General features: G+C 48.8%; 42 non-coding genes across 42 annotated transcripts; all 42 read right to left on the reverse strand.

The window, feature by feature from the left end:
- Nucleotides 1-50: 50 nt before the first annotated feature.
- TRNAW-CCA (transfer RNA tryptophan (anticodon CCA)) lies at nucleotides 51-122 on the reverse strand. The gene has a single exon. It is a non-coding gene; the product is annotated as a tRNA-Trp (tRNA).
- Nucleotides 123-187: 65 nt separating this feature from the next.
- TRNAC-GCA (transfer RNA cysteine (anticodon GCA)) lies at nucleotides 188-259 on the reverse strand. The gene has a single exon. It is a non-coding gene; the product is annotated as a tRNA-Cys (tRNA).
- A 191-nt stretch (nucleotides 260-450) lies between these two features.
- TRNAC-GCA (transfer RNA cysteine (anticodon GCA)) lies at nucleotides 451-522 on the reverse strand. Its single transcript has one exon. It is a non-coding gene; the product is annotated as a tRNA-Cys (tRNA).
- Nucleotides 523-587: 65 nt separating this feature from the next.
- TRNAW-CCA (transfer RNA tryptophan (anticodon CCA)) lies at nucleotides 588-659 on the reverse strand. Its single transcript has one exon. It is a non-coding gene; the product is annotated as a tRNA-Trp (tRNA).
- Nucleotides 660-724: 65 nt separating this feature from the next.
- On the reverse strand, nucleotides 725-796 carry TRNAC-GCA (transfer RNA cysteine (anticodon GCA)). The gene has a single exon. It is a non-coding gene; the product is annotated as a tRNA-Cys (tRNA).
- Nucleotides 797-861: 65 nt separating this feature from the next.
- On the reverse strand, nucleotides 862-933 carry TRNAC-GCA (transfer RNA cysteine (anticodon GCA)). Its single transcript has one exon. It is a non-coding gene; the product is annotated as a tRNA-Cys (tRNA).
- A 65-nt stretch (nucleotides 934-998) lies between these two features.
- On the reverse strand, nucleotides 999-1,070 carry TRNAC-GCA (transfer RNA cysteine (anticodon GCA)). The gene has a single exon. It is a non-coding gene; the product is annotated as a tRNA-Cys (tRNA).
- A 202-nt stretch (nucleotides 1,071-1,272) lies between these two features.
- On the reverse strand, nucleotides 1,273-1,344 carry TRNAW-CCA (transfer RNA tryptophan (anticodon CCA)). Its single transcript has one exon. It is a non-coding gene; the product is annotated as a tRNA-Trp (tRNA).
- Nucleotides 1,345-1,409: 65 nt separating this feature from the next.
- TRNAW-CCA (transfer RNA tryptophan (anticodon CCA)) lies at nucleotides 1,410-1,481 on the reverse strand. The gene has a single exon. It is a non-coding gene; the product is annotated as a tRNA-Trp (tRNA).
- Nucleotides 1,482-1,670: 189 nt separating this feature from the next.
- Nucleotides 1,671-1,742, reverse strand: TRNAW-CCA (transfer RNA tryptophan (anticodon CCA)). Its single transcript has one exon. It is a non-coding gene; the product is annotated as a tRNA-Trp (tRNA).
- A 65-nt stretch (nucleotides 1,743-1,807) lies between these two features.
- Nucleotides 1,808-1,879, reverse strand: TRNAW-CCA (transfer RNA tryptophan (anticodon CCA)). Its single transcript has one exon. It is a non-coding gene; the product is annotated as a tRNA-Trp (tRNA).
- Nucleotides 1,880-2,070: 191 nt separating this feature from the next.
- Nucleotides 2,071-2,142, reverse strand: TRNAC-GCA (transfer RNA cysteine (anticodon GCA)). The gene has a single exon. It is a non-coding gene; the product is annotated as a tRNA-Cys (tRNA).
- Nucleotides 2,143-2,481: 339 nt separating this feature from the next.
- On the reverse strand, nucleotides 2,482-2,553 carry TRNAW-CCA (transfer RNA tryptophan (anticodon CCA)). The gene has a single exon. It is a non-coding gene; the product is annotated as a tRNA-Trp (tRNA).
- Nucleotides 2,554-3,160: 607 nt separating this feature from the next.
- Nucleotides 3,161-3,232, reverse strand: TRNAW-CCA (transfer RNA tryptophan (anticodon CCA)). The gene has a single exon. It is a non-coding gene; the product is annotated as a tRNA-Trp (tRNA).
- A 65-nt stretch (nucleotides 3,233-3,297) lies between these two features.
- Nucleotides 3,298-3,369, reverse strand: TRNAW-CCA (transfer RNA tryptophan (anticodon CCA)). The gene has a single exon. It is a non-coding gene; the product is annotated as a tRNA-Trp (tRNA).
- Nucleotides 3,370-3,434: 65 nt separating this feature from the next.
- TRNAC-GCA (transfer RNA cysteine (anticodon GCA)) lies at nucleotides 3,435-3,506 on the reverse strand. Its single transcript has one exon. It is a non-coding gene; the product is annotated as a tRNA-Cys (tRNA).
- Nucleotides 3,507-3,571: 65 nt separating this feature from the next.
- Nucleotides 3,572-3,643, reverse strand: TRNAC-GCA (transfer RNA cysteine (anticodon GCA)). Its single transcript has one exon. It is a non-coding gene; the product is annotated as a tRNA-Cys (tRNA).
- A 191-nt stretch (nucleotides 3,644-3,834) lies between these two features.
- On the reverse strand, nucleotides 3,835-3,906 carry TRNAC-GCA (transfer RNA cysteine (anticodon GCA)). Its single transcript has one exon. It is a non-coding gene; the product is annotated as a tRNA-Cys (tRNA).
- A 328-nt stretch (nucleotides 3,907-4,234) lies between these two features.
- TRNAC-GCA (transfer RNA cysteine (anticodon GCA)) lies at nucleotides 4,235-4,306 on the reverse strand. The gene has a single exon. It is a non-coding gene; the product is annotated as a tRNA-Cys (tRNA).
- Nucleotides 4,307-4,497: 191 nt separating this feature from the next.
- On the reverse strand, nucleotides 4,498-4,569 carry TRNAC-GCA (transfer RNA cysteine (anticodon GCA)). Its single transcript has one exon. It is a non-coding gene; the product is annotated as a tRNA-Cys (tRNA).
- Nucleotides 4,570-4,634: 65 nt separating this feature from the next.
- Nucleotides 4,635-4,706, reverse strand: TRNAW-CCA (transfer RNA tryptophan (anticodon CCA)). Its single transcript has one exon. It is a non-coding gene; the product is annotated as a tRNA-Trp (tRNA).
- A 65-nt stretch (nucleotides 4,707-4,771) lies between these two features.
- TRNAC-GCA (transfer RNA cysteine (anticodon GCA)) lies at nucleotides 4,772-4,843 on the reverse strand. The gene has a single exon. It is a non-coding gene; the product is annotated as a tRNA-Cys (tRNA).
- Nucleotides 4,844-4,908: 65 nt separating this feature from the next.
- Nucleotides 4,909-4,980, reverse strand: TRNAC-GCA (transfer RNA cysteine (anticodon GCA)). Its single transcript has one exon. It is a non-coding gene; the product is annotated as a tRNA-Cys (tRNA).
- Nucleotides 4,981-5,045: 65 nt separating this feature from the next.
- On the reverse strand, nucleotides 5,046-5,117 carry TRNAC-GCA (transfer RNA cysteine (anticodon GCA)). Its single transcript has one exon. It is a non-coding gene; the product is annotated as a tRNA-Cys (tRNA).
- A 65-nt stretch (nucleotides 5,118-5,182) lies between these two features.
- Nucleotides 5,183-5,254, reverse strand: TRNAW-CCA (transfer RNA tryptophan (anticodon CCA)). Its single transcript has one exon. It is a non-coding gene; the product is annotated as a tRNA-Trp (tRNA).
- A 65-nt stretch (nucleotides 5,255-5,319) lies between these two features.
- Nucleotides 5,320-5,391, reverse strand: TRNAW-CCA (transfer RNA tryptophan (anticodon CCA)). Its single transcript has one exon. It is a non-coding gene; the product is annotated as a tRNA-Trp (tRNA).
- Nucleotides 5,392-5,719: 328 nt separating this feature from the next.
- On the reverse strand, nucleotides 5,720-5,791 carry TRNAW-CCA (transfer RNA tryptophan (anticodon CCA)). Its single transcript has one exon. It is a non-coding gene; the product is annotated as a tRNA-Trp (tRNA).
- A 65-nt stretch (nucleotides 5,792-5,856) lies between these two features.
- Nucleotides 5,857-5,928, reverse strand: TRNAW-CCA (transfer RNA tryptophan (anticodon CCA)). Its single transcript has one exon. It is a non-coding gene; the product is annotated as a tRNA-Trp (tRNA).
- Nucleotides 5,929-6,261: 333 nt separating this feature from the next.
- TRNAW-CCA (transfer RNA tryptophan (anticodon CCA)) lies at nucleotides 6,262-6,333 on the reverse strand. The gene has a single exon. It is a non-coding gene; the product is annotated as a tRNA-Trp (tRNA).
- A 596-nt stretch (nucleotides 6,334-6,929) lies between these two features.
- TRNAW-CCA (transfer RNA tryptophan (anticodon CCA)) lies at nucleotides 6,930-7,001 on the reverse strand. The gene has a single exon. It is a non-coding gene; the product is annotated as a tRNA-Trp (tRNA).
- Nucleotides 7,002-7,066: 65 nt separating this feature from the next.
- TRNAW-CCA (transfer RNA tryptophan (anticodon CCA)) lies at nucleotides 7,067-7,138 on the reverse strand. The gene has a single exon. It is a non-coding gene; the product is annotated as a tRNA-Trp (tRNA).
- A 333-nt stretch (nucleotides 7,139-7,471) lies between these two features.
- TRNAW-CCA (transfer RNA tryptophan (anticodon CCA)) lies at nucleotides 7,472-7,543 on the reverse strand. Its single transcript has one exon. It is a non-coding gene; the product is annotated as a tRNA-Trp (tRNA).
- Nucleotides 7,544-7,745: 202 nt separating this feature from the next.
- TRNAW-CCA (transfer RNA tryptophan (anticodon CCA)) lies at nucleotides 7,746-7,817 on the reverse strand. The gene has a single exon. It is a non-coding gene; the product is annotated as a tRNA-Trp (tRNA).
- A 65-nt stretch (nucleotides 7,818-7,882) lies between these two features.
- TRNAW-CCA (transfer RNA tryptophan (anticodon CCA)) lies at nucleotides 7,883-7,954 on the reverse strand. The gene has a single exon. It is a non-coding gene; the product is annotated as a tRNA-Trp (tRNA).
- Nucleotides 7,955-8,420: 466 nt separating this feature from the next.
- Nucleotides 8,421-8,492, reverse strand: TRNAC-GCA (transfer RNA cysteine (anticodon GCA)). The gene has a single exon. It is a non-coding gene; the product is annotated as a tRNA-Cys (tRNA).
- Nucleotides 8,493-8,557: 65 nt separating this feature from the next.
- On the reverse strand, nucleotides 8,558-8,629 carry TRNAC-GCA (transfer RNA cysteine (anticodon GCA)). Its single transcript has one exon. It is a non-coding gene; the product is annotated as a tRNA-Cys (tRNA).
- Nucleotides 8,630-8,831: 202 nt separating this feature from the next.
- On the reverse strand, nucleotides 8,832-8,903 carry TRNAW-CCA (transfer RNA tryptophan (anticodon CCA)). The gene has a single exon. It is a non-coding gene; the product is annotated as a tRNA-Trp (tRNA).
- Nucleotides 8,904-8,968: 65 nt separating this feature from the next.
- On the reverse strand, nucleotides 8,969-9,040 carry TRNAW-CCA (transfer RNA tryptophan (anticodon CCA)). The gene has a single exon. It is a non-coding gene; the product is annotated as a tRNA-Trp (tRNA).
- Nucleotides 9,041-9,105: 65 nt separating this feature from the next.
- Nucleotides 9,106-9,177, reverse strand: TRNAW-CCA (transfer RNA tryptophan (anticodon CCA)). The gene has a single exon. It is a non-coding gene; the product is annotated as a tRNA-Trp (tRNA).
- Nucleotides 9,178-9,242: 65 nt separating this feature from the next.
- On the reverse strand, nucleotides 9,243-9,314 carry TRNAW-CCA (transfer RNA tryptophan (anticodon CCA)). The gene has a single exon. It is a non-coding gene; the product is annotated as a tRNA-Trp (tRNA).
- Nucleotides 9,315-9,379: 65 nt separating this feature from the next.
- Nucleotides 9,380-9,451, reverse strand: TRNAW-CCA (transfer RNA tryptophan (anticodon CCA)). The gene has a single exon. It is a non-coding gene; the product is annotated as a tRNA-Trp (tRNA).
- Nucleotides 9,452-9,653: 202 nt separating this feature from the next.
- On the reverse strand, nucleotides 9,654-9,725 carry TRNAW-CCA (transfer RNA tryptophan (anticodon CCA)). The gene has a single exon. It is a non-coding gene; the product is annotated as a tRNA-Trp (tRNA).
- Nucleotides 9,726-10,040: the final 315 nt, after the last annotated feature.

A 10,040-nucleotide genomic window follows, 5' to 3' on the forward strand; every position in this document is an offset into this window, starting at 1 on the left:
TGGTCAGGTTCGACATAATACATTGTGAATTACTGGAAGTAAAAACCAAATGATCCGGACGTGATTCGAACACGCAGCCTTCTGATCTGGAGTCAGACGCGCTACCGTTGCGCCACCGAGCCACGTTACAAAAGCTCTGGTGAGGTTCGACATAATATATTGTGAATTACTGGAAGTAAAAACCAAATGACCCGGACGTGATTCGTACACGCAGCCTTCTGATCTGCAGTCAGACGCGCTACCGTCGCGCCACCGAGCCACGTTACATAAGCTCTGGTGAGGTTCGACATAATACATTGTGAATTACTGGAAGTAAAAACCAAATGACCTGGACGTGATTCGAACACGCAGCCTTCTGATCTGGAGTCAGACGCGCTACCGAGCCACGTTACATGAGCTCTGGTCAGGTTCGACATAATACATTGTGAAATACAGGAAGTAAAAACCAAATGACCCGGACGAGATTCGAACACGCAGACTTCTGATCTGCAGTCAGACGCGCTACCGTTGCGCCACCGAGCCACGTTACATTAGCTCTGGTCAGGTTCGACATAATACATTGTGAATTTCTGGAAGTAAAAACCAAATGACCCGGACGTGATTCGAACACGCAGCCTTCTGATCTGGAGTCAGACGCGCTACCGTTGCGCCACCGAGCCACGTTACATACACTCTGGTCAGGTTCGACATAATATATTGTTAATTACTGGAAGTAAAATCCAAGTGACCCGGACGTGATTCGAACACGCAGCCTTCTGATCTGCAGTCAGACGCGCTACCGTCGCGCCACCGAGCCACGTTACATGAGCTCTGGTCAGGTTCGACATAATACATTGTGAATTACTTTAAGTAAAAACCAAATGACCCGGACGTGATTCGAACACGCAGCCTTCTGATCTGCAGTCAGACGCGCTACCGTCGCGCCACCGAGCCACGTTACATAAGCTCTGGTGAGGTTCGACATAATACATTGTGAATTACTGGAAGTAAAAACCAAATGACCCGGACGTGATTCGAACACGCAGCCTTCTGATCTGCAGTCAGACGCGCTACCGTCGCGCCACCGAGCCACGTTACATGAGCTCTGGTCAGGTTCGACATAATACATTGTGAATTACTGGAAGTAAAAACCAAATGACTCGGACGTGATTCGAACACCCAGCCTTCTGATCTAGAGTCAGACGCGCTACCGTTGCGCCACCGAGCCACGTTACATAAACACTGGTGAGGTTCGACATAATATATTGTGAATTACTGGAAGTAAAAACCAAACGACCCGGACGTGGTTCGAACACGCAGCCTTCTGATCTGGAGTCAGACGCGCTATCGTTGCGCCACCGAGCCACGTTACATTAGCTCTGGTCAGGTTCGACATAATACATTGTGAATTACTGGAAGTAAAAACCAAACGACCCGGACGTGGTTCGAACACGCAGCCTTCTGATCTGGAGTCAGACGCGCTACCGTTGCGCCACCGAGCCACGTTACACAAGCTCTGGTCACGTTCGACATAATATATTGTGAATTACTGGAAGTACAAACCAAATGAACCGGACGTGATTCGAACACGCAGCCTTCTGATCTGGATTGTTGCGCCACCGAGCCACGTTACATAAGCTCTGGTCAGGTTCGACATAATATATTGTTAATTACTGGAAGTAAAATCCAAGTGACCCGGACGTGATTCGAACACGCAGCCTTCTGATCTGGAGTCAGACGCGCTACCGTTGCGCCACCGAGCCACGTTACATAAGCTCTGGTCAGGTTCGACATAATATATTGTTAATTACTGGAAGTAAAATCCAAGTGACCCGGACGTGATTCGAACACGCAGCCTTCTGATCTGGAGTCAGACGCGCTACCGTTGCGCCACCGAGCCACGTTACATACGTTTTGGTCAGGTTCGACATAATATATTGTTAATTACAGGAAGTACAAACCAAATTACCCTGACGTGATTCGAACACGCAGCCTTCTGATCTGGAGTGAGACGCGCTACCGAGCCACGTTACATGAGCTCTGGTCAGGTTCGACATAATACATTGTGTATTACAGGAAGTACAAACCAAATGACCCGGACGTGATTCGAACACGCAGCCTTCTGATCTGCAGTCAGACGCGCTACCGTCGCGCCACCGAGCCACGTTACATTAGCTCTGGTCTGGTTCGACATAATATATTGTGAATTACTGGAAGTAAAAACCAAATGACCCGGACGTTATTCGAACACGCAGCCTTCTGATCTGAAGTCAGACGCGCTACCGTCGCGCCACCGAGCCACGTTACATGAGCTCTGGTCAGGTTCGACATAATATATTGTGAATTACTGGAAGTAAAAACCAAATGACCCGGAAGTTATTCGAACACGCAGCCTTCTGATCTGGAGTCAGACGCACTACCGTTGCGCCACCGAGCCACGTTACATGAGGTCTGGTCAGGTTCGACATAATACATTGTGAATTACTGGAAGTAAAAACCAAATGTCCCGGACGTGATTCGAACACGCAGCCTTCTGATCTGGAGTCAGACGCGCTACCGTTGCGCCACCGAGCCACGTTACACAAGCTCTGGTCACGTTCGACATAATATATTGTGAATTACTGGAAGTACAAACCAAATGACACGGACGTGATTCGAACAGGCAGCCTTCTGATCTGGAGTCAGACGCGCTACCGTTGCGCCAACGAGCCACGTTACATTAGCTCTGGTCAGGTTCGACATAATACATTGTGAATTACTGGAAGTAAAAACCAAATGACCCGGACGTGATTCGAACACGCAGCCTTCTATCTCGAATCAGCTACCGTTGCGCCACCGAGCCACGTTACATAAGCTCTGGTCAGGTTCGACATAATATAATGTGAATTACTGGAAATAAAAACCAAATGAACCGGACGTGATTCGAACACGCAGCTTTCTGAGCTGGAGTCAGACGCGCTACCGTTGCGCCACCGAGCCACGTTACATTAGCTCTGGTCAGGTTCGACATAATATATTGTGAATTTCTGGAAGTAAAAACCAAATGACCCGGACGTGATTCGTACACGCAGCCTTCTGATCTGGAGTCAGACGCGCTACCGTTGCGCCACCGAGCCACGTTACATTAGCTCTGGTCAGGTTCGACATAATACATTGTGAATTACTGGAAGTAAAAACCAAATGACCCGGACGTGATTCGAACACGCAGCCTTCTGATCTGGAGTCAGACGCGCTACCGTTGCGCCACCGAGCCACGTTACATACGCTCTGGTCAGGTTCGACATAATATATTGTTAATTACTGGAAGTAAAATCCAAATGACCCGAACGTGATTCGAACACGCAGCCTTCTGATCTGGAGTCAGACGCGCTACCGTTGCGCCACCGAGCCACGTTACATACGTTTTGGTCAGGTTCGACATAATACATTGTGAATTACAGGAAGTACAAACCAAATGACCCGGACGTGATTCGAACACGCAGCCTTCTGATCTGCAGTCAGACGCGCTACCGTCGCGCCACCGAGCCACGTTACATGAGCTCTGGTCAGGTTCGACATAATACATTGTGAATTACTTTAAGTAAAAACCAAATGACCCGGACGTGATTCGAACACGCAGCCTTCTGATCTGCAGTCAGACGCGCTACCGTCGCGCCACCGAGCCACGTTACATAAGCTCTGGTGAGGTTCGACATAATACATTGTGAATTACTGGAAGTAAAAACCAAATGACCCGGACGTGATTCGAACACGCAGCCTTCTGATCTGGAGTCAGACGCGCTACCGAGCCACGTTACATGAGCTCTGGTCAGGTTCGACATAATACATTGTGAAATACAGGAAGTAAAAACCAAATGACCCGGACGTGATTCGAACACGCAGACTTCTGATCTGCAGTCAGACGCGCTACCGTCGCGCCACCGAGCCACGTAACATAAGCTCTGGTCAGGTTCGACATAATACATTGTGAATTACTGGAAGTAAAAACCAAATGACCCGGACGTGATTCGAACACGCAGCCTTCTGATCTGGAGTCAGACGCGCCACCGAGCCACGTTACATAAGCTCTGGTCAGGTTCGACATAATATATTGTGAATTACAGGAACTACAAACCAAATGACCCGGACGTGATTCGAACACCCAGCCTTCTGATCTGGAGTCAGACGCGCTACCGTTGCGCCACCGAGCCACGTTACATAAGCTCTGGTGAGGTTCGACATAATATATTGTGAATTACTGGAAGTAAAAACCAAATGACCCGGACGTGATTCGTACACGCAGCCTTCTGATCTGCAGTCAGACGCGCTACCGTCGCGCCACCGAGCCACGTTACATAAGCTCTGGTGAGGTTCGACATAATACATTGTGAATTACTGGAAGTAAAAACCAAATGACCTGGACGTGATTCGAACACGCAGCCTTCTGATCTGGAGTCAGACGCGCTACCGAGCCACGTTACATGAGCTCTGGTCAGGTTCGACATAATACATTGTGAAATACAGGAAGTAAAAACCAAATGACCCGGACGTGATTCGAACACGCAGACTTCTGATCTGCAGTCAGACGCGCTACCGTTGCGCCACCGAGCCACGTTACATTAGCTCTGGTCAGGTTCGACATAATACATTGTGAATTACTGGAAGTAAAAACCAAATGACCCGGACGTGATTCGAACACGCAGCCTTCTGATCTGGAGTCAGACGCGCTACCGTTGCGCCACCGAGCCACGTTACATACGCTCTGGTCAGGTTCGACATAATATATTGTTAATTACTGGAAGTAAAATCCAAGTGACCCGGACGTGATTCGAACACGCAGCCTTCTGATCTGCAGTCAGACGCGCTACCGTCGCGCCACCGAGCCACGTTACATGAGCTCTGGTCAGGTTCGACATAATACATTGTGAATTACTTTAAGTAAAAACCAAATGACCCGGACGTGATTCGAACACGCAGCCTTCTGATCTGCAGTCAGACGCGCTACCGTCGCGCCACCGAGCCACGTGACATAAGCTCTGGTGAGGTTCGACATAATACATTGTGAATTACTGGAAGTAAAAACCAAATGACCCGGACGTGATTCGAACACGCAGCCTTCTGATCTGCAGTCAGACGCGCTACCGTCGCGCCACCGAGCCACGTTACATAAGCTCTGGTGAGGTTCGACATAATACATTGTGAATTACTGGAAGTAAAAACCAAATGACCCGGACGTGATTCGAACACGCAGCCTTCTGATCTGGAGTCAGACGCGCTACCGTTGCGCCACCGAGCCACGTTACATTAGCTCTGGTCAGGTTCGACATAATATATTGTGAATTACTGGAAGTAAAAACCAAATGATCCGGACGTGATTCGAACACGCAGCCTTCTGATCTGGAGTCAGACGCGCTACCGTTGCGCCACCGAGCCACGTTACATTAGCTCTGGTCAGGTTCGACATAATATATTGTGAATTACTGGAAGTAAAAACCAAATGACCCGGACGTGGTTCGAACACGCAGCCTTCTTATCTGGAGTCAGACGCGCTACCGAGCCACGTTACATGAGCTCTGGTCAGGTTCGACATAATACATTGTGAATTACTGGAAGTAAAAACCAAATGACTCGGACGTGATTCGAACACCCAGCCTTCTGATCTAGAGTCAGACGCGCTACCGTTGCGTCACCGAGCCACGTTACATAAGCACTGGTGAGGTTCGACATAATATATTGTGAATTACTGGAAGTAAAAACCAAATGACCCGGACGTGGTTCGAACACGCAGCCTTCTGATCTGGAGTCAGACGCGCTATCGTTGCGCCACCGAGCCACGTTACATTAGCTCTGGTCAGGTTCGACATAATACATTGTGAATTACTGGAAGTAAAAACCAAATGATCCGGACGTGATTCGAACACGCAGCCTTCTGATCTGGAGTCAGACGCGCTACCGTTGCGCCACCGAGCCACGTTACACAAGCTCTGGTCACGTTCGACATAATATATTGTGAATTACTGGAAGTACAAACCAAATGAACCGGACGTGATTCGAACACGCAGCCTTCTGATCTGGAGTCAGACGCGCTACCGTTGCGCCACCGAGCCACGTTACATTAGCTCTGGTCAGGTTCGACATAATACATTGTGAATTACTGGAAGTAAAAACCAAATGACCCGGACGTGATTCGAACACGCAGCCTTCTATCTGGAATCAGCTACCGTTGCGCCACCGAGCCACGTTACATAACCTCTGGTCAGGTTCGACATAATATAATGTGAATTACTGGAAATAAAAACCAAATGACCCGGACGTGATTCGAACACGCAGCTTTCTGAGCTGGAGTCAGACGCGCTACCGTTGCGCCACCGAGCCACGTTACATTAGCTCTGGTCAGGTTCGACATAATATATTGTGAATTACTGGAAGTAAAAACCAAATGACCCGGACGTGATTCGTACACGCAGCCTTCTGATCTGGAGTCAGACGCGCTACCGTTGCGCCACCGAGCCACGTTACATTAGCTCTGGTCAGGTTCGACATAATACATTGTGAATTACCGGAAGTAAAAACCAAATGACCCGGACGTGATTCGAACACGCAGCCTTCTATCTGGAATCAGCTACCGTTGCGCCACCGAGCCACGTTACATAACCTCTGGTCAGGTTCGACATAATATAATGTGAATTACTGGAAATAAAAACCAAATGACCCGGACGTGGTTCGAACACGCAGCCTTCTTATCTGGAGTCAGACGCGCTACCGAGCCACGTTACATGAGCTCTGGTCAGGTTCGACATAATACATTGTGAATTACTGGAAGTAAAAACCAAATGACTCGGACGTGATTCGAACACCCAGCCTTCTGATCTAGAGTCAGACGCGCTACCGTTGCGCCACCGAGCCACGTTACATAAGCACTGGTGAGGTTCGACATAATATATTGTGAATTACTGGAAGTAAAAACCAAATGACCCGGACGTGGTTCGAACACGCAGCCTTCTGATCTGGAGTCAGACGCGCTATCGTTGCGCCACCGAGCCACGTTACATTAGCTCTGGTCAGGTTCGACATAATACATTGTGAATTACTGGAAGTAAAAACCAAATGATCCGGACGTGATTCGAACACGCAGCCTTCTGATCTGGAGTCAGACGCGCTACCGTTGCGCCACCGAGCCACGTTACACAAGCTCTGGTCACGTTCGACATAATATATTGTGAATTACTGGAAGTACAAACCAAATGAACCGGACGTGATTCGAACACGCAGCCTTCTGATCTGGAGTCAGACGCGCTACCGTTGCGCCACCGAGCCACGTTACATTAGCTCTGGTCAGGTTCGACATAATACATTGTGAATTACTGGAAGTAAAAACCAAATGACCCGGACGTGATTCGAACACGCAGCCTTCTATCTGGAATCAGATACCGTTGCGCCACCGAGCCACGTTACATAACCTCTGGTCAGGTTCGACATAATATAATGTGAATTACTGGAAATAAAAACCAAATGACCCGGACGTGATTCGAACACGCAGCTTTCTGAGCTGGAGTCAGACGCGCTACCGTTGCGCCACCGAGCCACGTTACATTAGCTCTGGTCAGGTTCGACATAATATATTGTGAATTACTGGAAGTAAAAACCAAATGACCCGGACGTGATTCGTACACGCAGCCTTCTGATCTGGAGTCAGACGCGCTACCGTTGCGCCACCGAGCCACGTTACATTAGCTCTGGTCAGGTTCGACATAATACATTGTGAATTACCGGAAGTAAAAACCAAATGACCCGGACGTGATTCGAACACGCAGCCTTCAGATCTGGAGTCAGACGCGCTACCGTTGCGCCACCGAGCCACGTTACATAAGCTCTGGTCAGGTTCGACATAATATATTGTTAATTACTGGAAGTAAAATCCAAGTGACCCGGACGTGATTCGAACACGCAGCCTTCTGATCTGGAGTCAGACGCACTACCGTTGCGCCACCGAGCCACGTTACATACGTTTTGGTCAGGTTCGACATAATATATTGTGAATTACAGGAAGTACAAACCAAATTACCCTGACGTGATTCGAACACGCAGCCTTCTGATCTGGAGTCAAACGCGCTACCGTTGCGCCACCGAGCCAACGTTACATTAGTTCTGGTCAGGTTCGACATAATACATTGTGAATTACTGGAAGTAAAAACCAAATGACCCGGACGTGATTCGAACACGCAGCCTACTGATCTGGAGTGAGACGCGCTACCGAGCCACGTTACATGAGCTCTGGTCAGGTTCGACATAATACATTGTGAATTACTGGAAGTAAAATCCAAATAACCCGGATGTGATTCGAACACGCAGCCTTAAGATCTGGAGTCAGACGCGCTACCGTTGCGCCACCGAGCCACGTTACATTAGGTCTGGTCAGGTTCGACATAATACATTGTGAATTACTTTAAGTAAAAACCAAATGACCCGGACGTGATTCGAACACGCAGCCTTCTGATCTGCAGTCAGACGCACTACCGTTGCGCCACCGAGCCACGTTACATGAGGTCTGGTCAGGTTCGACATAATACATTGTGAATTACTGGAAGTAAAAACCAAATGACCCGGACGTGATTCGAACACGCAGTCTTCTGATCTGCAGTCAGACGCACTACCGTTGCGCCACCGAGCCACGTTACATGAGCTCTGGTCAGGTTCGACATAATACATTGTGAATTACTGGAAGTAAAAACCAAATGACTCGGACGTGATTCGAACACCCAGCCATCTGATCTAGAGTCAGACGCGCTACCGTTGCGCCACCGAGCCACGTTACATAAGCACTGGTGAGGTTCGACTTAATATATTGTGAATTACTGGAAGTAAAAACCAAATGACCCGGACGTGATTCGAACACGCAGCCTTCTGATCTGGAGTCAGACGCGCTACCGTTGCGCCACCGAGCCACGTTACATTAGCTCTGGTCAGGTTCGACATAATACATTGTGAATTACTGGAAGTAAGAACCAAATGACCCGGACGTGATTCGAACACGCAGCCTTCTGATCTGGAGTCAGACGCGCTACCGTTGCGCCACCGAGCCACGTTACATAAGCTCTGGTCAGGTTCGACATAATATATTGTGAATTACTGGAAGTAAAAACCAAATGACCCGGACGTGATTCGAACACGCAGCCTTCTGATCTGGAGTCAGACGCGCTACCGTTGCGCCACCGAGCCACGTTACATAAGCACTGGTGAGGTTCGACATAATATATTGTGAATTACTGGAAGTAAAAACCAAATGACCCGGACGTGATTCGAACACGCAGCCTTCTGATCTGGAGTCAGACGCGCTACCGTTGCGCCACCGAGCCACGTTACACAAGCTCTGGTCACGTTCGACATAATATATTGTGAATTACTGGAAGTACAAACCAAATGACCCGGACGTGATTCGAACACGCAGCCTTCTGATCTGGAGTCAGACGCGCTACCGTTGCGCCACCGAGCCACGTTACATTAGCTCTGGTCAGGTTCGACATAATACATTGTGAATTACTGGAAGTAAAAACCAAATGACCCGGACGTGATTCGTACACGCAGCCTTCTGATCTGGAGTCAGACGCGCTACCGTTGCGCCACCGAGCCACGTTACATTAGCTCTGGTCAGGTTCGACATAATACATTGTGAATTACTGGAAGTAAAAACCAAATGACCCGGACGTGATTCGAACACGCAGCCTTCTGATCTGGAGTCAGACGCGCTACCGTTGCGCCACCGAGCCACGTTACATACGCTCTGGTCAGGTTCGACATAATATATTATTAATTACTGGAAGTAAAATGCAAGTGACCCGGACGTGATTCGAACACCCAGCTTTCTGATCTGGAGTCAGACGCGCTACCGTTGCGCCACCGAGCCACGTTACATGAGGTCTGGTCAGGTTCGACATAATATATTGTGAATTACTGGAAGTAAAAACCAAATGACCCGGACGTGATTCGAACACGCCGCCTTCTGATCTGGAGTCAGACGCACTTCCGTTGCGCCACCGAGCCACGTTACATAAGCTCTGGTCAGGTTCGACATAATATATTGT

Source organism: Leiobunum rupestre, chromosome 2 (assembly GCF_980474605.1).
Source record: "Leiobunum rupestre chromosome 2, qqLeiRupe1.1.hap1, whole genome shotgun sequence".
NCBI classification, from domain to species: Eukaryota; Metazoa; Arthropoda; class Arachnida; order Opiliones; family Sclerosomatidae; genus Leiobunum; species Leiobunum rupestre.